The sequence below is a fragment of the Callithrix jacchus genome, chromosome 22, assembly GCF_049354715.1.
Source record: "Callithrix jacchus isolate 240 chromosome 22, calJac240_pri, whole genome shotgun sequence".
Classification (NCBI taxonomy): Eukaryota; Metazoa; Chordata; class Mammalia; order Primates; family Cebidae; genus Callithrix; species Callithrix jacchus.
Window position 1 is genome coordinate 30959509 of NC_133523.1, and position 24993 is coordinate 30984501.

The 24993-nt window shown below is 47.5% G+C and overlaps 1 protein-coding gene across 10 annotated transcripts in view; it reads left to right on the plus strand.

Moving 5' to 3' along the window:
- Positions 1-20981: 20981 nt before the first annotated feature.
- The window catches only part of GARRE1 (granule associated Rac and RHOG effector 1), an 84871-nt gene continuing 80859 nt past the window's right edge, over positions 20982-24993 (plus strand). For all 10 annotated transcript variants that reach the window (XM_035284779.3, XM_078359004.1, XM_078359009.1 and 7 more), the window contains exon 1: positions 20982-21033. The gene's annotated coding sequence lies outside the window, so the exon portion shown is untranslated. The remainder of the gene's footprint in view (positions 21034-24993) is intronic.

Below are 24993 nucleotides of genomic sequence, written 5' to 3' on the forward strand. Positions count from 1 at the left end.
TAGTGTAAAAAAAATAGTTCTGAGATCAGATCCTTGACATGAGGAGACTAAGCCAACCAGGCACAGGCCAAGCTGGAAATAGCAGCCAGAACACACCCCGCATGGGAGACGCATGCAGAAGATGCAGAACCTGTCTATTAGAACAGTTCCCTTCAAAAGCTGGGCTTTGTGTAAGGGTAGGGTGAGAGGTCAGGAATGGTGTTGCAGCACAGTGGCTCTCTGTTGGGTTGTCCTGATGTCCTAGGAACACAATCATCTGTTGCTTAATAGCGACATGCTCTTTTTTTTTTTTTTGAGACGGAGTTTCACTCTTGTTGCCCAGGCTGGAGTGCAATGGTGCGATCTCGGCTCACCACAACCTCCGCCTTCTGGGTTCAGGCAATTCTCCTGTCTCAGCCTCCTTAGTAGCTGGGATTACAGGCACGCGCCACCATGCCCAGCTAATTTTTTGTATTTTTAGTAGAGATGGGGTTTCACCATGTTGACCAGGATGGTCTCGATCTCTTGACCTCGTGATCCACCCGCCTCGGCCTCCCAAAGTGCTGGGATTACAGGCTTGAGCCACCGCGCCCGGCTGCTGTTATTTTTTAATAGCAATGAGGTCTCACCCTGTTGCCCAGGAGGCTGGTCTCTTAACTCCTGGGCTCAAACAATCCTCCCATCTTGGCCTCCCAAAGTGCTAGGATTACAGATATGAGCCACCATACCCCGCCATGACACCTTCTGAGAAATGTGTTAAGCGATGTCATTGTGTAGACCTCAGAGAGTATACCATACAAACTGAGATGGTATGGCCTACTCCACACCTAGGCTATATAGTGTAGCCTGTTGCTCCTCCATGCAAACTACAAACTTGCACATTACTGTATTGAATACTGTAGGCAGTCATAACACAGGTAAATATTTCTGTATTTAAACATACTTAAACATAGTATATAGTAAAAATTGGGTATCATAATCTTTGGGACCACCATTGTTTACGCAGTCATTGTTGACCAAACATTATTAAGTGGTACATGACTACTGAGGAATGTGAGGGGATGTGTTTTGGTTGTCACAATGACGGGATCACCACTGCTATTTAAAAGTAAGGGCCTGGATGGTAAATGTCCTACGCTGTGCTCTACAGTGCCACAAAATAAATTTTCCAATTCAGAGTGCAGTAGTGCCCCTGTACTCTGAGAAATACTGGCTAAAGTCCCTCCACATGGAAAGACAGTCAGTGGAAAATTGTTTCCTGCCAACCTAAAAAGAAAAGTTTACTACTTAGGAAACTGTCTGTATGGGATATGAAAGGACAAAGTATTACTATAAAGGGAACTTCCAGTTGCACTGTCAGCATTGTAGAAACCCATTATCACATAGGCATTAGGGCTTCATTCTGTTACTCTGTCAGTGGTTCACAAATCTCTGATCAGAATTTACCGAGGAGCTTTTTTTTTTTTTTTTTTTGGAGACGGAGTCTCGCTGTTGCCCATGCTGGAGTGCAGTGGTGCAATCGTAGCTCACTGCAACCTCCTCCTGCTGGGTTCAAGTGATTCTCCCTGCCTCAGCCTCCCAAGTAGCTACGATTACAGGCACCCACCACCATACCTAGCTAATTTTTTGTTTTTAGTAGAGATGGGGTTTCACCATGTTGGCCAGGCTGGTCTTGAACTCCTGATCTCAGGTGATCCATCTGCCTCAGCCTCACTAAGTGCTGGGATTACAGACATGAGCCACTGTGCCCAGCCCCAAGGAGCGTTTTTAAGTGCAGATTCCCAGGCCCCATGCCCAGAGAGTCAGATTCTGAAGTTCCCCCTAGTACAGCAGAACTCAACCTCTTTGGCACCAGGGACTGGTTTTACCAAAGACAAGTTTTTCCACAGACAAGCAGGGGGATGGTTTTGGGATGATTCAAGTACATTATATTTATTGTGCACGTTATTTCTATTACATTGTAGTGTGTCATGAAATAATTATACAATTCACCATAATGTGGAATCAGTGGGAGCCCTGAGCTTGTTTTCCTGCAACTAGATGGTCCCATCTGGGGGTGATGGGAGATACAGATCATCAGGCATGATCAGTGAGTGCGCAGCTGAAATCCCTCACATGCACAGTTGACAATAGGCTTTCCAGTCCTGTGAGAATTTCATGCTGACAGGAGGTGGAGCTCAGAAGGTAACGCTCACTTGTCAGCCTGCTGCTCACTTGCTGTGGGGACCACTTCCTAACAAGCCACAGACCACAACCACTCTGCCGCCCAGGGATCAGGGACCCCTGCCCTAGTAGGTTTTAGGAATTTTTTTTTTTTTTTTTTTTTTTGCGACAGAGTCTCGCTCTTGTCGCTGAGGCTGGAGTGCAGTGGCGCAACCTTGGCTCACTGCAACCTCCGCCTCCCAGGTTCAAGCAATTCTCGTACCTCAGCCTCTTGGTCTTAAGAATCCTATTGGTCCCACAGGTAGTTGTGATTAGCTAGGTTTGGGAAGATGGCTATATAACACCAAAGCTAGCTCCTGCTTTGGGGGCATTAGTACATTTTCCACAGTAGAGTTATCTGGGCATTTTCCCCATCCTTTCAACCCCAGTACATCCAGATTGTGACTGGGGAATGAAGAGAGGACGGGACTTAGTGGAAGGGAGGGAACATTTTTGCAGGATGGAATCAGGGGAAATGGAGAGGTTGAGACTCGAGTTTCCTCCAGAGTTTGGGTGCTTTGCGTACTGAGTGTTACTTTGTTTTTATTCCTGGCATAGGGTTTGTGTTCCTTCTGTGTCTTAATTTTACATGGCAGTTGTCCCTGCCTCTGTGGGTTCTTTGCCAGTCAGAGAAGCCGCTCCTTCTGCAGGGCCCCTCTGTTCACAGCATAGGCTGAGAAGCCACTTCTTGAGAAGTGTTACTTAGGTGATCCAATTATGTCTGGATTCAGTGTGTTGCAGGATCCCCTTGCCCTGTTAGTTCAGAGATTAAGCTGTTTTACATAGTGAAGGTGGGGAGTGTTATAGTATAAGTTAATCAAGGTGAATGATCTCTTCCTGTGGGAGCACAGACATCACGTCACCTGTTCCAACTGGTTTTGGGGGTTTTTTTGAGACAGTCTCGCTCTGTCAACCAGGCTGGAGTACAGTGTTGCGATCTTGGCTCACTGCAACCTCTGCCTCCCAGGTTCAAGTGATTCTCCCCTCCTCAGCCTCCCAAATAGCTGGGATTACAGCCATGTGCCACCCAGCTAATTTTTGTACGTTTAGTAGAGACAGATTTCACCCTGTTGGCCAGGCTGGTCTCAAACTCCTCACCTCAGGTGATCCACTCACTTCGGCCTCCTGAAGTGCTGAGATTACAGGTGTCAGCCACCACAAATGGCCTGTTCTGACTTTTTAAAATACAAAAAGTATTAGCAAAATTGGAATCAAACCTAGGGAAGTATTGTAGTACCATTAATCTGTCAATCTGAAGACACTAAAAGGAGATTTGCTTAGCAGGCTGCCTTGGCTTCTCCCAAGATGGAGAGACAGAAAACTTGGAAGTGGTATCCTCCAAACAGAAATTGGTCAAGGAAGGGAAGTGAGAGAGCTTTGAGCAGCAGAGGTTTAGAAGCCAGCCAGCCAGCAGCCAACTGCGCACATGTGTGCATTGGGAAGCTAGTGGTCCAGGGCCCGGACACTGCTCCCGTGGGACCCATCCCAGCCCTCTAAGGAGCAGTGCAAAGGTTCTTAATCCTATTTATCGGAGCCAGTGTCCAGAAAAGGAGGCTTGGGGTTTGAGACATTCTATCAATCTGGTTCCAAGAGCATGAGATAGGACTCTGAATCTGATATGGTTTCTTTACTCAGTGATGGTACAGAGCTGTGAGCCAGTGGTATGGTGTCCTTTAACTTCCAGCTCGATTCACTAGTTAATGAACTTAGCTAACTGATAAAAATATTTTCAGGTTTAGCTCATCAACATATCAACAGATAGACATCATAAGTCATAATCATAACACAAACATATCAACATAGACCTGAGTATAATTCCAGTTCATCATGAATGTTGATTTTTGAGGAAATGCTTTAAAATACACTGATGCCCATGTTGTGGTTTATAAGGAAACAAAGCAGCTCTGTGAGGCCAAAGCATATTTCAGTTCAATAATAAGGCTTTCTTAGAAAGAATGACTCATAGTCACTCACAGTTGGGTCGCACAGAAACAACTGAGAGCAGACAGCAAGGAACGCAGGGCCCAGAAGGTCCAGCCTCTCCCTCCAGGCTTGAAGGGTTAGGGAAGGTCGCCAACCTTAAAGGGGGTGTGAGAGGCCTAGGCCCAGGTGAGATTGTTCTGAATTCCAGTAAATGGTGTACAGTCATTCCAGGACAGAGGACAGAAACATGTTTACTAGGTGCCTGGAGCACACCTTTGTAATCCTCGTACGCACTTAATCCAGATGATCCTCGATGCTTACCTCACGCAAGGTTGTTAATGCGAATGCAAATCCCAGCATTGCAATTCAGGATGTTGCTTGCAGTGCTGAAAGCATTCTGTCAGTGTTTTCATTGGGGGTTAGCTGGGTGACAGTTCTCCCCCCTCCCGATCTATTCCCAGTACTTAATAGCGTTTCTTTGACTTAAAGTGGATATGTGGAACATTGCAGGCTGCGATTTATAAAATAGAATTAGGTATATATTGTCATCATAAAAGTAATACATGTAAAAAGAATGCAGGCTTCTTGTCTGATTGGGTGGTATTTTAAAAAAAAAGAATGCAGGCAGTGTAGACTTTTTTTTTTTTTTAAAGGAAAGAGAAGAAAAATAATCCCACCACCCAGAGCATGTTAATCATGTTAACACGATTTGGGTGTATATTCTGCCTGGCATTGTTCTGTACAGGCACATTATCTTAAAAATGGATTTGGCTGGGCACAGTGGCTCATGCCTGTAATCCCAACACTTTGGGAAACCAAGGTGGGCAGATCACTTGAGGTCAGGAGTTCCAGACCAGCCTGGCCAACATGGTGAAACCCCTTCTCTACTAAAAATACAAAAATTATTAGCCAGGCACGGTGGTGGGTTCCTGTAATCCCAGCTACTTGGGAGCCTGAGGCAGGAGAATCACTTGAACCTGGGAGGCGGAGGTTGCAGTGAGCTGAGACCATACCATCACACTCTAGCCTGGGCGTAAGACCAAAACTCTAGCCTGGGCAGTAAGACTCAAAAAAAAAAAAAAAAAAAAAATGCCAGGTACGGTGGCTCACTCCTGTAAGTGGCTCAGCACTTTGGGAGGCTTAGGCAGGCAAATCGCCTGAAGTCAGGAGTTTAAGATCTGCCTGACCAACATGAAGAAACCCCATCTCTACTAGAAAAATACAAAAAACTTAACCAGGTGTGGTGGTGCATGCCTGTAATCCCAGCTACTAGGGAGGCTGAGTCAGGGGAAATGCTTTAACCCAGGAGGCAAATTTTCCAGTGAGCCAAGATCACATCATTGCACTCCAGCCTGGGCAATGAGAGTAAAACTCCGTCTCAAAAAAAAAAATTAACCGGACGTGGTGGCACAGGCCTGTAATCCCAGCTGTTCAGGCAGCTGTGGCACAAGAATTGCTTGAACCCAGGCGGTAGAGGTTGCAGTGAGCCAAGATCGCACCACTGCACTCCAGCTTGGGCAAGACTCCATCTCAAAAAAAAAACAACAAAAAAAAAGCTTTTTTCATTCAGTATATTAAGCAGCACTGTTTTATTTTTGAAGTATAATAGGCATATAGAAAAGTAGGTTTCTTTTCTATATGAAAAAGGCTGGGTGCAGCGGCTCAAGCCTGTAATCCCAGCACTTTGGGAGGCCCAGGCGGGTGAATCACGAGGTCAAGAGATCGAGACCATCCTGGTCAACGTGGTGAAACCCCATCTCTACTAAAAATATAAAAAATTAGCTGGGCATGGTGGCACGTGCCTGTAATCCCAGCTACTCAAGGCTGAGGCAGGAGAATTGCCTGAACCCAGGAGGCGGAGGTTGCAGTGAGCCGAGATTGCGCCATTGCACTCCAGCCTGGGTAACAAGAGCGAAACTCCATCTCAAAAGAAAAAAAAGAAAAGAAAAGTAGGCGGACACAGTGGCTCACACCTGTAATCCCAGCACTTTAGAAGGCCAAGGCAGGAAGATTGCTTGAGCCCAGGAAATTGAGGTTACAGTAAGCCATGACCACACCACTGCACTACAGCCTGGGTGACAGAGTCTCAAAAAAAAAAAAAAAAAAAAAAAATCCAGGTTTCTTTTCCTTCTTTCTTTTTTTAGAGACAGGATCTCGCTATGTTGCCCAGGCTGGAGTGCAGTGGCTATTCACAGGCGCGATCCCACTACTAATCAGCATGGGACTTTTGACTTGCTCCTTTTCCGACCTAAGCAGGTTCACCCCTCCTTAGGCAATGTGGTAGTCCCCCTGCTCCCAGGAGGTCACCATATTGATGTTGAACTTAGTGCGGACACCCGATCAGCATAGCGCACTACAGCCCAGAACTCCTGGGCCCAAGCGATCCTCCTACCTCGGCCTCCTGAGTAGCTAGGACTACAGGCACACGCCACCATGCCTAGCAAAAATTCAGGTTTCTAAATGGGAAAATCTGAAGGTCTTGATCTGCTGTCAAGGGTCATTGGCTCTGTCTTTTGAAACTTTTATTGTGAAAGTGTCATGTGGTTATAGGAAATGAGCTGCTTCAAACAGGTGCTCACTAAAGACCAGTGACTGGCATTGCCTGGGCAACATAGGAAGACCTTGTCTCTACAAGTAACTTATTATTTTTTATTATTTGTTTTGAGACAGAGTCTCACTCTATCACCCAGGCTAGAGTGCAAGATGCGGTCTCGGCTCACTGCCACCTCTGCCTCCTGGGTTCAAGCAATTCTCCTGCCTCAACCTCCTGAGTAGCTGGGACTTCAGACATGTGCCACCACGCCTGGCTAATTTTTGTATTTTTAGTAGATGTTGGCAAGGCTGTTCTCGAACTCCTGGCCTCAGGTGATCCACCCTCCTCGGCCTCCCAAAGTGCTAGGATTATAGGTGTAAGCCACGCACCCAATCTCTACAAGTAATTTTTTAAAAATTAGCTGGGCATAGTGGTGCATGCCTGTGGTCCCAGCTACTTTGGGAGACTGAAGCAAGAGGTGCTTGACCCCAAGAGGTTGAGATTGCTGTAAGCCATTATCACACCACTGCACTCCAGCCTGAGCAAGACCCTGTCTCCAGAAGAAAAAAAGAAGAAAAGTACACATCATAATTACCTATGTAACCAGCACCCAGATTAGAAATCAGATTATTAACAGTACCCCAGCAACCCAACAAGCTCCCTTCCAGTAGCCCCCATCCCTTCTAGGCTAACTACAATCCTGACTTTTGACAGCATAGAAGGATTTGGTGTTATTTCTATATATAAATGGAATTACACAGCATATACTCTTGTGTTTGGCCTCTTTACTCCACGTTGTGTTTGTGGGATTCATCTTTATTGTTGCATTTGGCTGTGGACTGTTCATTTTCATTGCAGTCTAATATTCCATTGTGTTAATAGACCACAGTTGCTGCTTTCTACTGTTAATGCCATATTTGGGTGGTTTCTAGCTTCCTGCTATTAAAATAATACTGGTACTGTTTTTCTTCTGGGAGAGAAGCCAGAACTAGAATGGGTAAGAGGAATGCTGACTTAATCCTCTGGAGGACTTGCGGCATGGTGAATCACATGGTAGTGTCCTGCATGTCACCAACAATAAAGTACCATAAAACCCTGATGCACTGTAGACATAGATGTAGATAAGGGCATATATTAGAACAGGTCCGGAGTTCATCCTCTGTGCACCTACCCGCTCCTATAAGGACACTACTCCCACATTGCCCTTTCTCACTGGTGGCAGTGGAATATTTCTTGCCCTGCAAACCTGTGTTCAGGATGTGGACACCGTCTCCTTGCTTCCCTGCTGATAAAACCCCTACCCCAGTGAGGTTTGTGTGGTCCTCTTACTCTCCTGGTGATGATAATTTAATGACCTGATCGCTGCTCATCATCTTGAGAAGTCTGATACCCATCTTCATCTTCCTCTCCCCTTCTATTCAAAGTGACCTCAGCTGCTGTGTGATCTACCCATCTGTACTGGGAGTCCCAATGGTAATCACACGCATGGCTATGATATGTTACAGTGACAGGATACAAAGCAGAATTCACAGAGAAAAGATGCCTTGGCAAACTCTGGAGGAAACCAGGCTTAAACTTACAAAGGGGACTTAGAAAGCAGAGCTTCAAGGGATGGGCTTAACTCCCCCAGCAAGGAGTTGCAACATGCATATAATGTTGTCTACAAGGGAAGCCCCAGACTCAGTTGCTCAGGTTTTTACTGGAGACTGATTATGCAGACACCCTCTGAGTGGCCATGCCAAAATTCCAGACTCTCAGAAGTAAAGCACAAGTAAACCACATTGTTTACAACAGTCTGGTACAGACAGTCTAGATATAGTGCGCCACTCTTATCAGTTCTGGGAATGGTGGGAACCCTCCTGAAATGCAGATGTCAGGCAAGAGCCAAACTTACAAGCAGGCCTTGCAAATGACAGTGGTCAAACCTGCTTTTTAACTCCTCTGCACACTAGCCCACACCCTGGCTCCCATCCTTGTCCTGTCATCCCCTCCTACCCAAAGCTGTGGACACACCTGGACCTTGTCCATCAACTCAATTGTAACATCTCCAAATCACAGATTTAGATACCCAACCTGTTCACCTTCCAGCTGTCTTGCTCAATAAATAACTAAAAAAGGCCGGGTGCAGTGACTCACACCTGTAATCCCAGCACTTTGGGAGGCCGAGGTGGGTGAATCACAAGGTCAGGAGTTCAAGACCAGACTGGCCAACATGGTGAAACCCCGTCTCTACTAAAAAATACAAAAATTCGCTGGGCGTGGTGGCATGCCCCTGTAGTCCCAGCTACTTGGGAGGCTAAGGCAGGAGAATTGCTTGAACCCGGGAGGCGGAGGTTGCAGTGAGCCGAGATCATGCCACTGCACTCCAGCTTGGTGCCTGGTGACAGGGTGAGACTCTGTCTCAGAGGGAAAAAAAAAGAAAAAGAAATAACTAAAAAAAAATTTTAAAAGCAGTGACTTGGGGTTTTAGATCAATCTGGCTAACATAGTGAAACCCCGTCTCTACTAAAAATACAAAATTTAGCCAGGTGTGGTGGTGTGTGCCTGTAATTCCAGCTGCTCAGGAGGCTGAGGCAGGAGAATAGTGTGAATCCAAGATGTGGAGGTTGCAGTGAGCAGAGATCGTGCACTCCAGCCCAGGTGACAGTGCAAGACTCTCAAAAAAAAAGCAAAAAGCAGTGACCTAACCCATTCCCTTCTTTTTTTTTTTTTGAGCTTGAGTTTTACTCTTGTTGCCCAGGCTGGAGTGCAATGGCTCAATCTCAGCTCACCGCAACCTCCACTTCCCGGGTTCAAGCATTTCTGCCTCAGCATCCCAAGTAGCTGGAAGTACAGCCATGTGCCACCACGTCCAGCTAATTTTTGTGTATTTTTAGAGGAGATGGGGTTTCTCTGTGTTAGCCAGGCTGATCTCAAACTCACCTCAGGTGATCCGCCTGCCTCGGCCTCCCAAAGTGCTGGGATTACAGGCGCGAGCCAACAATCCCTGCCCTTTCTTTATAATTTCTCCTGATTGATTAGTTCCCTCTTGCTTTCCCCTCCACCATCTCCAACCAGCCTAAATTCCATGACTCACTCGTCATTTATCTTACAAACACCCTAAACTCCCTTGCCTCTCTTTTGAGCTTCTTATGCTCCTGCCTAGAGAAACTTCAACCCTGAAAGCATCCCTTCATCCACATTGTCAGTGTCTTCACCCAGGGGGTTGAGGCCTGAGGACGAGAATCACAGTTGAGCAACTTAGTGCCACTGTAATTCTGATCCCTACCCTCCAACCTTGGCCCTCAACTTTGCCATCCAAAGCCGGGTATATTTCTGTAATCACTGGGCCCTCAACCTTGCCATCAAAACTGGTATATTTCTATAATCACTCTCTGCAGTCAGCAAGTGGTCTTGCCATCTATTTCAAAGAAGAGCTGGTGGCTGTTGGATGGAAACAGTTTCAGACACTTAACCACACTCTAAATCAGCCTCATCTGCATCCTAGGCCCTATTAAAATGAGGAAGGGGCTGGGTGCAGTGGCTTATGGCTGTAATCCCAACACTTCAGGAGGCTGAGGTGGTAGGATTGGATTGCTTGAGGCCAGGATTGCTTGGGCAACATAGCAAGGCCTCATCTCTACAAAAAATTAAAAAATTAACCGGGCATGGTGGCACATACCTGTTGTCTCGGCTTCTTAGGAGGTTGAGGTGGGAGGATCACTTGAACCCCAGAGATTGAGGCTGCAGTGAGCTATGACTGCAGAGGCAGGTAAATCGCTTGAGCCTGGGAGTTCGAGATCAGCCTGGGCAACATAGTGAGACCCCATCTCTAACCAAAAAAGAAAAAAAGAGAGGTGGGCACGGTGGCTCACGCCTGTAATCCTAGCACTTTGAGAGGCCGAGGCAGGTGGACTGCCTGAGCTCGGGAATTCGAGAGTAGCTGGGACAGCACAGTGAAACCCTGTCTCTAAAATACAAATAATTCAGCTGGGCATAATGGTGTGCAGCTGTAGTCCCAGCTCCTTGGGAGGCTGAAGCAGGAGAATCACTTGAACCCGGGAGGTGGAGGTTGCAGTGAGCCAAGATTGCACCACTACACCCCACCCTGGGCAACAGAGCAAGACTCCATCTCAAAAAAAAAAAAGACAGAAAGAAAAAGATTATCCTGGGATCCTACACCTCCCACTCCTGTTTAACTGTCAGGACTCCTGAAATGAAAGGAGACTTCACTTCTCAAGCCACTTGACCTATTCCATTAGAACAGTTCTTGGTAAGATCACCAACAATCTCCAGTGAGCCTTTTGTTTTGAGACAGGGTCTCACTCTCACTCAGGCTGAAATGCAGTGGTGCGAACACAACTCACTTCAACCTCCTGGACTCAAGCAATCCTCCCACCCCAGCCTCCAGAGTAGCTGGGACTACAGGTGTGCCACCACGCCTGGCAAAGTTTTAAATTTTTTGTAGAGACATGGTTTTGCCATGTTGCCCAGGCTAGTCTTGAACTCCTGGGCTCAAGCGATCTGCCTGCTTCCGCCTCCCAAAGTGCTGAAATTATGGGCGTGAGCCACTGCGCCCAGCTGTAGGTATTATCTTGGTTTTCTTTTTGTTTGTTTACAATTTTTTCCCCTAGACGTTCTGATTGGCTCTTGGATGTTCTCTGTTACTTGGAATCTATTCCATTCTCCTGGTATGCACCAACTTTCTAGTTTCAGACCATTTCTTCTTTGGACTGTTATTTTCTGTACAGCTTTTGTTTTTTTTCTGGAGTTTCTGAATGTTCTTTCTTACTGATATTTGTTGCCTTTATTATATTATCAAGTTTTTCCAACTCCTCAACCATACTATGACTTAGTCTACACAATTTTTTTTTTCATAGAGACCGTTCCATAACCTCCCGCCATTCTCCTAAAATCCAAACAGGCCGAGTACAGTGGATCATGCCAATAATCCCAGCACTTTGGGATGCTGAGGCAGGCAGATAGCTTGAACTGAGGAGTCTGAGACCAGTCTGGGCAACACAGTGAGATTTTCATCTCTAAAAAAAGAAAAACAATTTTTGAAAAATATAAATAAAAATAAAACTCAAATATATTGCTTCCAGGAGTCAGCAGTCATGATCCTGGGATTTCGACTTCACTGAAACCACGTTTTCCATTCCTTTGTTTACTGGAATTCCTCCTCAGGGTGCTTTCTAGATAGTAAGGTCTCTGTCACATCTTCTTTCTCATATTTTCTTGTTTCTTTTGAGATGGAGTCTCACTCTGCACCCAGGCTGGAGTGCAGTGGCATGATCTCTGCTTACTGCACACCCAGCTAATTTTTGTATTTTTAGTAGAAATGGGGTTTCACCATGTTGCTCAGGCTGGTCTTGAATTCCTGACCTTGTGATCCGCCCACCTCGGCTTCCCAAAGTGCTGGGGTAACAGGCTTGAGCCATCGTGCCCGTATAATTTTATCATACCATTTTCTCCCTGTGCTTTCACTAGAAGTTTCTTTTACTTAGATATAAAAGCTGCCCATTTGGCCAGATGCAGTGGCTCATGCCTGTATTTCCAGCACTTTGGGAGGCTGAGGCAGGCAGATCACTTGAGGCCAGGAGTTTGAGACCAGCTTGGCCAACATGGTGAAACCCTACGAAATTACAAAAATTAGCCTGGCTGGGTGATGCATGACTGTTATCCCAGCTATTCAGGAGGCTGAGGCAGGAGAATCATTTAAACCTGGGAGGCAGAGGTTGCAGTGAGCCAAGATTGCACCACTGCACTCCAGCCTGGGCTACAGAGCAAGACTCCATCTCAAAAAAAGAAAAAAAATTTAATCCCTGTACCTCTAGTTTTTTTCTCCTATTTTTTTTTCCTTTGCTATAGTTTATCTTGGTTTCTTTCCCGTAGTAGGCTTTATTAAAACATCAGAGGATTCTTGGCTGTCATTAGAAGGAGCTCTCTGTGTCACCAGGATTTGTTAACTAGCAGTGTTTGCTTTAAGGTAGTGATCTTTATTCTTGAGATTTCTGAATTCCAGAGGGCTTTGTTGTAGGATGCCAATCTCTTCAGCTCCCACAGATATCTACAGAGAAGAATATTCCTTTTTTTTTTCCTTTTAATCACTGATATTTATTTATTTATTTATTTTTGAGGCTGAGTCTCACTCTATCATCCAGGCTGGAGTACAGTGGCACAATCTCAGCTCACTGCAACCTCTGCCTCCTGGGTTCAAGCAATTCTCCTGCCTCAGCCTCCCAAGTAGATGAGATTACAGGCACCTACCACCACACCTGGCTAATTTTTGTATTTTCAGTAGAGATGGGGTTTCACCATGTTGGCCAGGCTGGTCTTGAACACCTGACCTCAGTAATCCACCCGCCTCGGCCTCCCAAAGTGCTGGGATTACAGGCATGAGCCACTGTGCCTGGCCCTGTGAGGTATTTTTCAGCAACTTTCTAGACTGACAAGAGCAGCTGGAAGCATGGCAACCCCAGGCATAGCATAGGGTGCTGCCTCCTGGACCACTCACAAGAGGCACTAATGTGTGGGAGGAGCCACCTGCCTGGGCCTCTAGAAGGCTTCTGCCTGTGAGCCGGCAGGTACAACACGATAGGCAAGTGAGAAGGGGACTTGAAAACAGGAAACCTAATTGAAGGTATGCACAAGTAGAACAAACTTGTTTCTCACTACTGCAGTCAGCATGGGTTATAATTAAGCAGCATACTGTTTCAAAAAACAAACAAAAGGAAGAGTCTTGGCCGGGTGCAGGTGGCTAATGCCTGTAATCCTAGCACCTTGGGAAGTTGAAGCAGGTGGATCACTTGAAGCCAAGAGATTGAGACCAACCTGGGCAACACAGGGAGACCCCATCTCTACAAAGAAAACTCAAAATTAGCCAGGCTTGCTGGCATGTCCCTGTGGTTCCAGCTACTCAGGAGGCTGAGGAAGGAGGACTGCTTGTGGTTGAGGCTGCAGTGACCTGTGATCACGCCATGCACTATAGCCTGGGCAACACAGTGAGACCCTGTCTCAAAAAAATAAAATTTAAAAAATTTAAAAATTAGCTGGGCATAGTGGTGTGTGCCTCTGGCCCCAGCTACTCAGGAGGCTAAGGTAGGAGGATCCCTTGAGCCCAGGAGGTTAAGGCTGCAGTGAGACATGATTGTGCCACTCCAGCCTGGGCAACAGAGCCAGATTCTGTCTCAAAATATATATATATAAATAGGCCGGGCATGGTGGCTCATGCCTGTAATCTCAGCACTTTGGGAGGCTCGAGTGGGTGGATCATGAGATCAAGAGATGGAGACCATCCTGGCCAACATAGTGAAACCCCGTCTCTACTAAAATACAAAAAATAGCTGGGTGTGGTGGTGCATGCCTGTAGTTCCAGCTATGAGGAGGCTGAGGCAGGAGAATTGCTTGAAGCTAGGAGGCAGAGGTTGCTGAGACCACGCCACTGCACTCCAGCTAGCATCTGGTGAAAGATCGAGACTCTGTCTCAAATATATATATATAAATTATTTTAGAAAGAAAAATACTTCACAGGGTTTTTTTCTGCCCAATTCTATTTATACTTGTCAATTTATTCATTTGTTGACATTTTAATGCAGTCTTTTTACATGAAAGCAACTTTATTAAAAAAGTAAAAGAATAAAAGAATGGCTACTCCATAGGCAGAACAGCCTTTTAGGCAGTTTTTTTTTTTTTTTTTTTTTGAGACGAAGTTTTGCTCCCGTTGCCCAGGCTGGAGTGCAGTGGCACGATCTCACCTCAGTGCAACCTTCACCTCCTGGGTTCAAGAGATTCCCCTGTCTCAGCCTCCCGAGTAGCTGGGATTACAGGCGTGTGTCATCACTCCTGGCTAATTTTGTATTTTTAATAGAGACAGGGCTTCACCATTTTGGTCAGGCTAGTCTCGAACTCCTGACCTCAGGTGATCTACCTGCCTCAAGCCTCCCAAAGTGCTGGGATTATTACAGACATGAGCCACCACGCCCAGCCAGTGTAGTCTTAAAAGCAAAGAAGGGGCTGGGCGCGGTGGCTCAAGCCTGTAATCCCAGCACTTTGGGAGGCCGAGGTGGGTGGATCACGAGGTCAAGAGATCGAGACCATCCTGGTCAACATGGTGAAACCCCGTCTCTACTAAAAATACAAAGATTAGCTGGGCGTGGTGGCGCGTGCCTGAATCCCAGCTACTCAGGAGGCTGAGGCAGGAGAATTGCCTGAACCCAGGAGGCAGAGGTTGCGGTGAGCCGAGATCGCGCCATTGCACTCCAGCCTGGGTAACAAGAGCGAAACTCCGTCTCAAAAAATAAAAAAAGCAAAGAAGGTAAGTATTCCTGCTTGGTTTCCATCTTGAGTGAGCAAATCTCTGCCACTACCTTAGTTCAAAGCCCCTTCATCTCTTGCATGGACGATGGTAACCTCCTCACTGGTTTTCCTGTCTTCATACTGCATTCCTCTGTGCCATATTCTGTGCAGTGGCCAGAATGCACTTTGGGGAACACAAATCTGATTGTCAAACTCTGTCACTTGTCTTACAGAAGGCATCTAATCTGGAAGCCTTAAGAAATGGTGGCCAAGCACAGTGGCTCACACCTGTAATCCCAGCACTTTGGGAAGCCAAGGTGGGTGGATCACTTGAGGTTAGGAGTTTGAGACAGCCTGGCCAACATGGTGAAAACCCATATCTACTAAAAATACAAAAATTAGTCAGGCATGGTGGTGCATGTCTGTAGTCTCAGCTACTTGGGAGGCTGAGGCAGGAGAATCACTTGAACCTGGTAGGCAGCGATTGCAGTGAGCCAAGATCATGCCACTGCACTCCAGCCTGGGTGACAGAGCGAGACTCTGTCTCAAAACAAAAGAGAGGAAAAAAACGAGATGGTGTCCTTCTGGAAGTTGTATTGCCAAAACCATGGTCTGATGAGAATGAGATCATGGTGTCAAACAGACCCACGCCATCCAGAGAAGCCAGCCCCCAGGCAGAGACTCCTCTCCCCATGGCCTCAGTACTGGTCTAGGCCTCTGAGTCATAGATCTAAAAATAAGTCACAGGGCTGTGAGCTAGCAGGACAGCTGCACACCTCTGGGTCTGTGGCTAGCCAGCAGTCTGCAGCAGGGATGCCTGTGTTCCACACTGCTACTGCTCCTTCATCTAGAGGCCTTCCTTGACAGAGTAAGCAAGCAATGCTGGGCTACCCACATCCACTATAAGTTCGGCCTGGAGGTGTCCCTGGATCAGATGCCTGTCTGAGTCTGGTTTCTAGACTGCCAATGGCTTGCTCTGCAGCCTTCATCAACCCAGGTCACGACTTGTGCTTACAACACCCCAAAGGCTGGATGCAGTGGCTCACACCTGTAATCCCAACACTCTGGGAGGCTGAGGCAGGGGGATCACTTGAGGTCAGGAGTTTGAGACCATCCAGGCCAACATAGCGAAATCCTGTCTCTACAAAAAATACAATAATTAGCCAAGCATGGTGGTCACGCCTGTAATCCCAGCTACTTGGGAGGCTGAGACAGAAGAATCACTTGAACCCAGGAGGCGAGGGTTGTAGTGACCCGAGATCGCACCACTGCATTACAGCCTGTGTGACAGAGCAAGACTCCGTCTCAGAAAACAAACAAACAAAACACCTCGTATCTGGGTCAGCCTGCTTTCCTCCTCTTTTAGCTGCCACTTGGTTTAAACCTGGAAATCAGCCGGGTGCGGTGGCTCACGCCTGTAATCCCAGCACTTTGGGAGGCCGAGATGGGTGGATCACGAGGTCAAGAGATCGAGACCATCCTGGTCAACATGGTGAAACCCCGTCTCTACTGAATATACAAAAATTAGCTGGGCATGGTGGTGCGCGCTTGTAGTCCCAGCTACTCAGGAGGCTGAGGCAGGAGAATTGCCTGAACCCAGGAGGCGGAGGTTGCGGTGAGCACAGATTGCACCATTGCACTCCAGCCTGGGTAACAAGAGCGAAACTCTGCTTCAAAAAATAAAATAAAATAAAATAAACCTGGAAATCCTGGAGTCTTCGGAACTCCATTGACCTCAGATGGGTTAGTCTCCTGGTGTCTCTCTAGCACAGTCTGAAGGTGGTTGTTCTTACGGATGGAAAGGAGGTGTCAGATGCGTTTATGGTTGCATTATCTCAACTTGAACTTTGACTTGTTCTCACCTAACTTGAGGAAGCAAGGACATTTGGAATTCAAACATTCTAATAATATTTGTTACTAAGTGAGGACATTCAAATAATATTACCTTCAAATATTAGTAATGTCTGTTACACCAAACTACCAGAAAAGGACAGCAAGCTACAGATGACCTGGCAATGATGAGCCCACGGGGACTGTTGGTGGGAAGCTGACAATTCCTGGCACGAGCCCCAGGGTGCCTTCTAGAGCAGGCCCACATCTTCTCACATTTGATTCCAACCCTGTTATCCCATGCACAAACAGGGTGTGCAAACAGTCTTTTTAGCCTTTCAAATATAAAGAGGAGGCCGGGTGCAGTGGCTCACGTCTATAATCCCACTTTGGGATTTGTAATCGGCACTTTGGGAGGCCAAGGCGGGCAGATCATTTGCAGTCAGGAGTTCGAGAACAGTCTGGCCAACATGGTAAAACTCTATAGTAAGTATAAAAATTAGCTGGGCATGGTGGCAGGCACCTATAATCCCAGCTACTCGCAAGGCTGAGGCAGGAGAATCCCTTGACCCTGAAAGGCAGAGGTTGCAATGAGATGAGATCACGCCACTGCACTCCAGCCTGGGTGAAGAAGCAAGACTCCATCTCAAACAATAAAAATAAAAGCTGGGCGCAGTGGCTCAAGCTTGTAATTCCAGCACTTTGGGAAGCTGAGGCAGGCAAATCACGAGGTCAGAAGTTCGAGACCAGCCTGGTCAGCATTGGTGAAACCCCGTCTCTACTAAAAATACAAAAAATTAGCCAGGCATGGTGGTGTGCGCCTGTAGTCCCAGCTACCTGAGAGGCTGAGGCAGGAGAATTGCTTGAACCCAGCAGGTGGAGGTTGCAGTGAGCCAAGTTTGCGCCACTGTACTCTAGCCTGGGTGACAGACTCAATCAATCAATAAAATAAAATAAAAAACATCTCCAATTGAAGCCAAGTAGCAACTTCAGAGCTGGCTTGGAGGACTTTGGCACTGTGTGGCAGAAATGAAGACACAACCCATTAAGTCCTCCTTCCCACTGTGCCTGGAGGGAGCCGATAAACTGCGGGGTGGGCTGGCTGGCTGTGAGCTCCTTCCAGGCATCCAGATCGCTGCCAAGGACAACCATTCTGACAGCCACAGTGCCCTTTTTGTTAGGGCTAATAAATCCCCTCTTGTTTTAGTGACAAGGAGTTGGGGTTATTCCATTTTGATAACTAAAAGGAAAGTCCGCTCACATGGGAAAAGGGGACAGAGTTCTAGTTTCTTTAACCAGATGGACCCAAGATTTCTCACACCCCTTAGCCTTGGCCTCTGATGGGTTTAAGAATCTGAGGGGATGCTCATAAGTTTTATTTTTCAGAACCCCTCCAAAAAGTGTTCAACCTAGGCTGGGTGCGATAGCTTATGCTTATAATCTCAGCACTTGGAGAGGCCAAGGCAGGCAGATCACTTGAGGTCAGGAGTTCAAGGCCTGCCTGGCCAACATGGTGAAACCCTGTCTCTATTAAAAAATAGAATTAGCTCATACCTGTAATCTCAGCACTTTGAGAGGCTGAGGTGGGAGGATCACTTGAGGCTAGGAGCTGAAGACCAACCTGGGCAAAAAAAGTGGGACTCCATCTCTATAAAAACTTGAAAAATTAGCTGGGCATTGTGGCACCCACTTGTAGTCCCAGTTACTGGGGAGGCTGAGGTGGGAGGATTGCTTGAGCCCAGCAGTTCAAGACTGCAGTGAGCTATGATTGTGCCACTGCACTCCTGCTGGACAAGAGTGAAACCCTGTCTTTTAAAAAAAAAAAAAAAAAAAAAAGGATCACACCTGTAATCCCAGCACTTTGGGAGGCCGAGGCGGGCAGATCACGAGGTCAGGAGATCAAAACCATCCTAGCCAGCACGGTGAAAACCCATCTCTACTAAAAATACAAAAAATTAGCCGGGTGTGTTGGCAAGCGCCTGTAGTCCCTGCTACTAAGGAGGCTGAGGCAGAGAATTGCTTGAACTCGGGAGACGGAGGGTGCAGTGAGCCAAGATCGCGCTACTGCACTTCAGCCTGATGACAGAGTGAGACTCTGTTTCCAAAAAAAAAAAAAAAAGTTACTCTCTGCAAACAACCCCATTGCTCCCTCCACCACCAAGAACACTTGGCTGTGAAAACCTCTTTTTTGAAGGCTCTTCTTTCAGACATTTCCACTGAAACTAACATGGAAAAGCCCAGCCTCGAAGTCCTGGCTTTTATTTCCATAAAGAATGCACCAGCCAACAGTAATAACTTTGGCTGCTTAAGAAAATCAATTCTGGCTCACGCCTATAATCCCAGCACTTTGGGAGGCCGAGGCGGGTAGATCACGAGGTCAAGAGATTGAGACCATCCTGGGGTTGTTTGCTGAGAGTAACTTTTTTCTTTGAGACAAGGTTTTACTCTGTTGCCCAGCAGGAGTGCAGTGGCACAATCATATCTCACTGCAGTCTTGAACTTGTGGGCTCAAGTGATCCTCCTACCTCAGCCTCCCCAGTAACTGGGACTACAAGTGGGCACCACTATGCCCAGCTAATTTTTCAAATTTTTTGTAAAAATGGAGTCCCACTTTGTTGCTCAGGTTGGTCTTCAACTCCTAGCCTCAAGTGACCCTCCCAACTCAGCCTCCCGAAATGCTGGAATTACAAGTGTAAGCCACCACATCCCACTGAGAGTGACTTCTCTGTCTCTCTCTCTCTCTCTTTCTTTCGTTCGAGAGGGAGTTTCACTCTTGTTGCCTAGGCTTGAGTGCAAAGGCACGATCTTGGCTCACCGCAACCTCTGCCTCCTGGGTTCAAGTGATTCTCTTGCCTCAGACTCCCAGGTAGCTGGGACTACATGCATGTGCCACCACACCTGGCTAATTTTGTATTTTTAGTAGAGACAAAGTTTCTCCATGTTGGTCAGGCTGGTCTCAAACTCTTGACCTCAGGTGCCCACTTGCCTTGGCCTCCCAAAGTGCTAGGATTACAGGCATGAGCCACTTTGCCTGGCCTCTTTCCTTTTTAACGCTGAATAATATTCTATTGTATGTTTATACCACATTTTGTGTACCCATTCATCTGTGGATGGACATTGGGTGGCTTCCACCTTCTAATATGAACATGGGTGAACACATTTATATCCACTCTTGCCTCCTCTCCCTAGTCCTTCCTTCTCCACACTGCAGCTGGAGTAACCCCTTTACACTTTCAAGTATGGACAAATCACCTCTTAAAACTCATTCGTTTTGCAACACTGTCAAGTAAGACCTAACTTCTCACCACCCTGATTTAGTATTAGAACCCAAAACTGGGCCGGGCTCCGTGGCTCACGTCTGTAATACCAGCACTCTGGGAGGCCGAGGCGGGCGGATCATTTGAGGTCAGGAGTTTCAGACCAGCCTGGCCAACATGGCGAAACCCCATCTCTAATAATAATACAAAAATTAGGGGGGCACGGTAGCACCAGCTTGTAATCGCAGCTACTCGGGAGGCTGAGGCAGGAGAATCACTGGAACCCAGGAGATGGAGGTTGTAGTGAGCCAAGATCACGCCACTGCACTTAACCACCACCTGGGCGACAGAGCAAGACTCCGTCTCAAAAAAAAAAAAAAAAAAAAAAACCCCATTTCAAAACTGGAAAACACTTGCTGTTTCTTCTGTGTAATGTGTTTTTCTCCCTTCTCCCCTTTAGGACCTTAGCTCCTGGGGGAATTCCCGGATCACCCTCCTCCACTAACTAGGTCAGGGTACTCCCTCCCTCTTACTCTTTCCCCTCCTACCACTTGTCACCATTGGTAATATATTATCACCCGGATTTGTGACAATGGTATTGTGTGTTTACCACTAAGGAATAAACTTATGTCGGAGACAGCACTACCCGTTCATGCAGTGCCCGCCGGGGCCTGGCATCTAGGAAACGCTCGATACGCCAGTAATCAATTTCAGTAATAAATCCAGGAGGACGCCGCCGACCCCTACCGCCCGGGGGCCAAGCTATGGTGGAGAATCTGGGAAGACCTCTGGCTCTGGCCGCCAGTCCTCAACCTCCGCCCCAGCCATCCCTCTCGGGAAGTCGGGGCCCCTAAAAGAGAAGGCTACCGGGCGCCCTCTCCCCGCTTGTGCGAGAGGAGGGTCTGCCGTAGGCGCGGGATCAGCAGCCGCCCCGCGTCCGCCCGGGGCGGGGTCGGGACCGGGCAGGAGACGTCACTTCCGGTGTACACAGCCGGTCCAGGGCGGTGCGCTGGGGGCCCGGGCGCGACGCAGGTGAGGAGCGGGCGCGGCGGGCGCAGGCGGGCGCTGGCGGGCGGGGTCGGGCGGTGGGTGGTGGGCGGTGGGCAGCGGGGTCGCAGGGTCGCGGTCCGCAGCCAGGGCTGACGGCGAGACTGGCTCGCAGGGCGCCGCTCCGCTCGGGGCCGCAGGGCGCGGGGCCGTGGACTCCCGCCCCTTGCCCGCCCGCTGTGGAGGACGCCCGGCTTAGCGGGCGCTGGCCGGGCCGACGGAAGCCCAGAGGGGCCTCCTGGAGCGAACCCGGGACCGGGGGGCGCGGCGGGGTCCCGGCGGCGGCTGCACCGCAGGGGCGGGTCGGCGCCCGTCAGGCGGAGAAAGGGGGCGCTCCCTCGGGTAGCCGGGGCTCCGGAGGTCGCGCTGGCGCCGGGACCCGCTCCCGGAAGCCCTCGGAGGGACGGCGGCCTGCGGGCGGCCGGGGTCCGCTGGGGCTGGCCGTGGAGGCGGCCCTCACGCCACCCCGGGGCTGTCGGGCCGGCTGCGCGCACCTTCCCGGCGGCTCCGGGCTGCCGAGGAACGCGCTTTTCCGGCCCTGCGGAGCCAGCTGGCGCATTGAGCCGGAGGGAGGGTCCGCGGGGACCGGGAGGGCCGGGGCTGAGCGTGAAGGACCCGCGCCCGAGGGTCGAGCGCAGGGTCAGGGGTGTGTCTTCCTGCGCCGCGCGGTGCGAGGAAAGAAGCATGCCTGGTTGGCATGATAAGAATTTTGTTTAGACTTCTCACAAATTTGCCAGAGAAAGACTCGGCTTGAGGGGCCTGCAGTTTGAAAATAGCTTTTTCTGGCCCCGCATCCCCATTATAAAAGCAGTTCATTCTCTCCTGGCAAAACACTCAAGACGACACTAAAAGTCTAAGGGAGAAAATGACAATCATCTGCCCGTCTACCATTCAGTGACAACCACTGCCAAGATTTTGGTGATTATCAATAAATACAAATAGATACTGTTATTTTTATGGACTTTACAGTGCGAGATGTAACCACTGATGAGCACTTAGATCGTTTCCAATTTGCCACAAGATGAACAGTTCTGCCAGAAGGATTTGTCTGATTATTGTCTTTTTTTCAATAGGAGACTGTTGCCCAGGCTGGTCTCAAACTTCTGGCCTCAAGCGACCCTCTCACCTTGGACTCCCAAAGTGTTGGGTTACAAGTGTGAGATACTACACCTGGTCTGATTTTGTCTTAGAATAAATTTACAAAGGGGGTCAAAAGTAACTTGTTTTTTGGAGATTGTCTCACTTTGTCACCCAGGCTGGAGGGCAGTGGCACGATGTAGATTCGCTGCAACCTCTGCCTCCTGAGTTCGAGCGATTCTCCTGCTTTAGTTTCCCAAGTAGCTGGGATTACAGACGCTTGCCACCACACCCGGCTAATTTGTGTATTTTTAGTAGAGACAGGGTTTTGCCCTGCTGACCAGGATGGTCTTGAACTCCTGACCACAGGTGATGCGCCCACGTAGGCCTCCCAAAGTGTTGGGATTACAGGCGTGAGCCACCTCTTCCGGCCGTAACGTTATGTTCATTTTTTAAGTACATGGTATTTCTTTTCTTTGACATATTTGGAAAATTTTTCTTTGTCTGAATGTTATAAAAAAAAGTTCTGGCCGGCGCGCGATGGCTCGCGCCTGAAATCCCAGCACTTTGAGAAGCCGTGGCGGGCGGATCACTTGAGGCCGGGCGTTCGAGACCAGCCTGCCTAACTTGGTGAAACCCGGATTCAACTAAAAAAATACGAAAAAATTAGCTAGGCATGGTGACTCACTCGTGTAGTGCCAGCTACTTGGGAGGCTGAGCGCTGGAGCCGAAGGTTGCAGTGAGCCAAGGTCCTGATACTGCATTGCAGCCTGGGCAACAGAGTGAGACTCTATCTCAAAATACAACAACAAAAATCCATGTTTGCTTATTATTTCATGGTTTTATTTTTTTTTTTGCCTTTAGTCTACCTAAAATTCATTTTTGGTTTAAAATATAAAGTATTTTCTAAATGGCTAGTCAGTAGTTCCAGATTTGTTGAATAATATGTAAACTTTATCATTTTATCATATTTTAGACGAGAAGTTCTAAAAATATGTTTGTAAGGGCTACTTACAAAATTCATATTTAGATTTCATGTATGCTTAGATGTTTTCAAGTTTCTTTAAAAATCACAGTATTTTCACAATATCTTCACAATATTTTGTTTTAAAAAATCATTTTCCGTTACAAGTCCAGGGAATATTTCATGTTTGAGATTTTTTTCTTTTTATCTTTAAAGCAAAAAGTTTAGTTAATTACCATTTCATTTGCTTTCTTGCTGACAAGATAACAAACTCCATATGAAGAATTCAGGTTTGTTGTGGCAACTTTTCAGTCTGGCATTTGAGATTCTAATCTTCCTCTATTTTTGCACACAAATACGTAGGTTAGCATTGGAGACCAAGATAGAAAAGTTCTCAGATTCCCTTGGCAAGCCTAGATTTTTCAATCTAAAATTATCTCTGGATTTTTGGAAGACCTTGTTTTAAGCATCCTTTTTTTTTTTTTAAGCACATTGCATGTGATTCTGCGAAAATTTTAGTAAATGTTTATTCTGTTGAAAACCTGTAGCCTAATACACCAGGATCCATGTGTCAAGTGGGTCTTCCAAGTCTATAGGAAAATAATTGTTTCTGAAGCTAGCAGGCTGGGGTATCACATGGGTTGGGTGTCTCCTCTCTCTCTCTCTCTCTCTCCTTTCTCTCTCTCTCTCTCTCTCTTTTTGAGTCAGAGTCTCCCTCTGTCCCCCAGGCTGGAGTGCAGTGGCCGATATCGGCTCACTGCAGCCTCTGCCTCCCGAGTTCAAGCAATTCTCCTGCCTCAGCCTCCCAAGGAGCTGGGATCACAGGTGTGAACCATCGTGCCCAGCTAATCACTCTTTTTTCCTCCTGTGACTTTGACCTTAGTGAAAAATTATGATCTTCCTAGGTAGGCAAAAACATTTTGGTTTAGATTAGAAATTGATTTGTTTTGGAGTTATTGAAAAGCTAGTTGCTGTTTTCTCTTAAGTGTAAGTTCACAGAGAGCCTGAATGTTGTTTGGATAAGGAAGAATAACAACAGAGGTTGTGCTTGTGCTTCAAATGTCTTTATCTCTACTGAAACTGCCCTCTTGGGGATCCCCTAATTGATGCATGCAGCAGCCATTGCTTAATTATTTTCCTTGACTTCGATTGCAGGTATTTGGCATAGTGAGCTATTCTTTCTTGCTCTTGTGAATCTCCCATGGATTGGCCTTCTTCCTTTTTTTTTTTTTTTTTTTTTAAATACAGAGTCTTGCTCTGTTGCCCAGGTTGGAGTGCAGTGGCAGTATCTTGGCTCACTGCAACCTCTGGCTTCAGGGTTCAAGCAATTCTCCTGCCGGAGCTTCCCGAGTAGCTGAGATTACAGGTCTGTGCCACCAAGTCTGACTAGTATTTGTATTTTTAGTAGAGACTGGGGTCTCACCATGTTGGCCAGACTGATCTCAAACTTCTGACCTCAAATGATCCATCCACCTCATGATTACAGGTGTGAGACATCACGCCTGGCCTTGATTGGCCTTCTTGACTTGGAACTAGTGTGGTCATTTCCAGAAATCTGTGACTATACTTTCTCATTTGTCTTTACTGCTTCTCTTCCTACATCTACTTTGGGGCATTTTCTGAAGCCTGGCTTTGTACCTCTTACCCTCTCCCTCAAAACATGTTCCTTCTCACTCATCCGTGATATGAGTTCTGGGTAGAGAACCACCTTACTTCCTCATCTCTGCCACCACTTAGTGACCCCTGACCTAGACTTTTCCACAAGTCAGTTCTTTTTCACCTGCCCTCTCTTTTCCTGAGGCCATACTTCCTCTAGGTGAAGAAAATATGACTTCTTTGCGAGGACAAGGTGGGAGGATTACTTGATATCAGGAGTTGGAGACCAGCCTGGGCAACACAGTGAG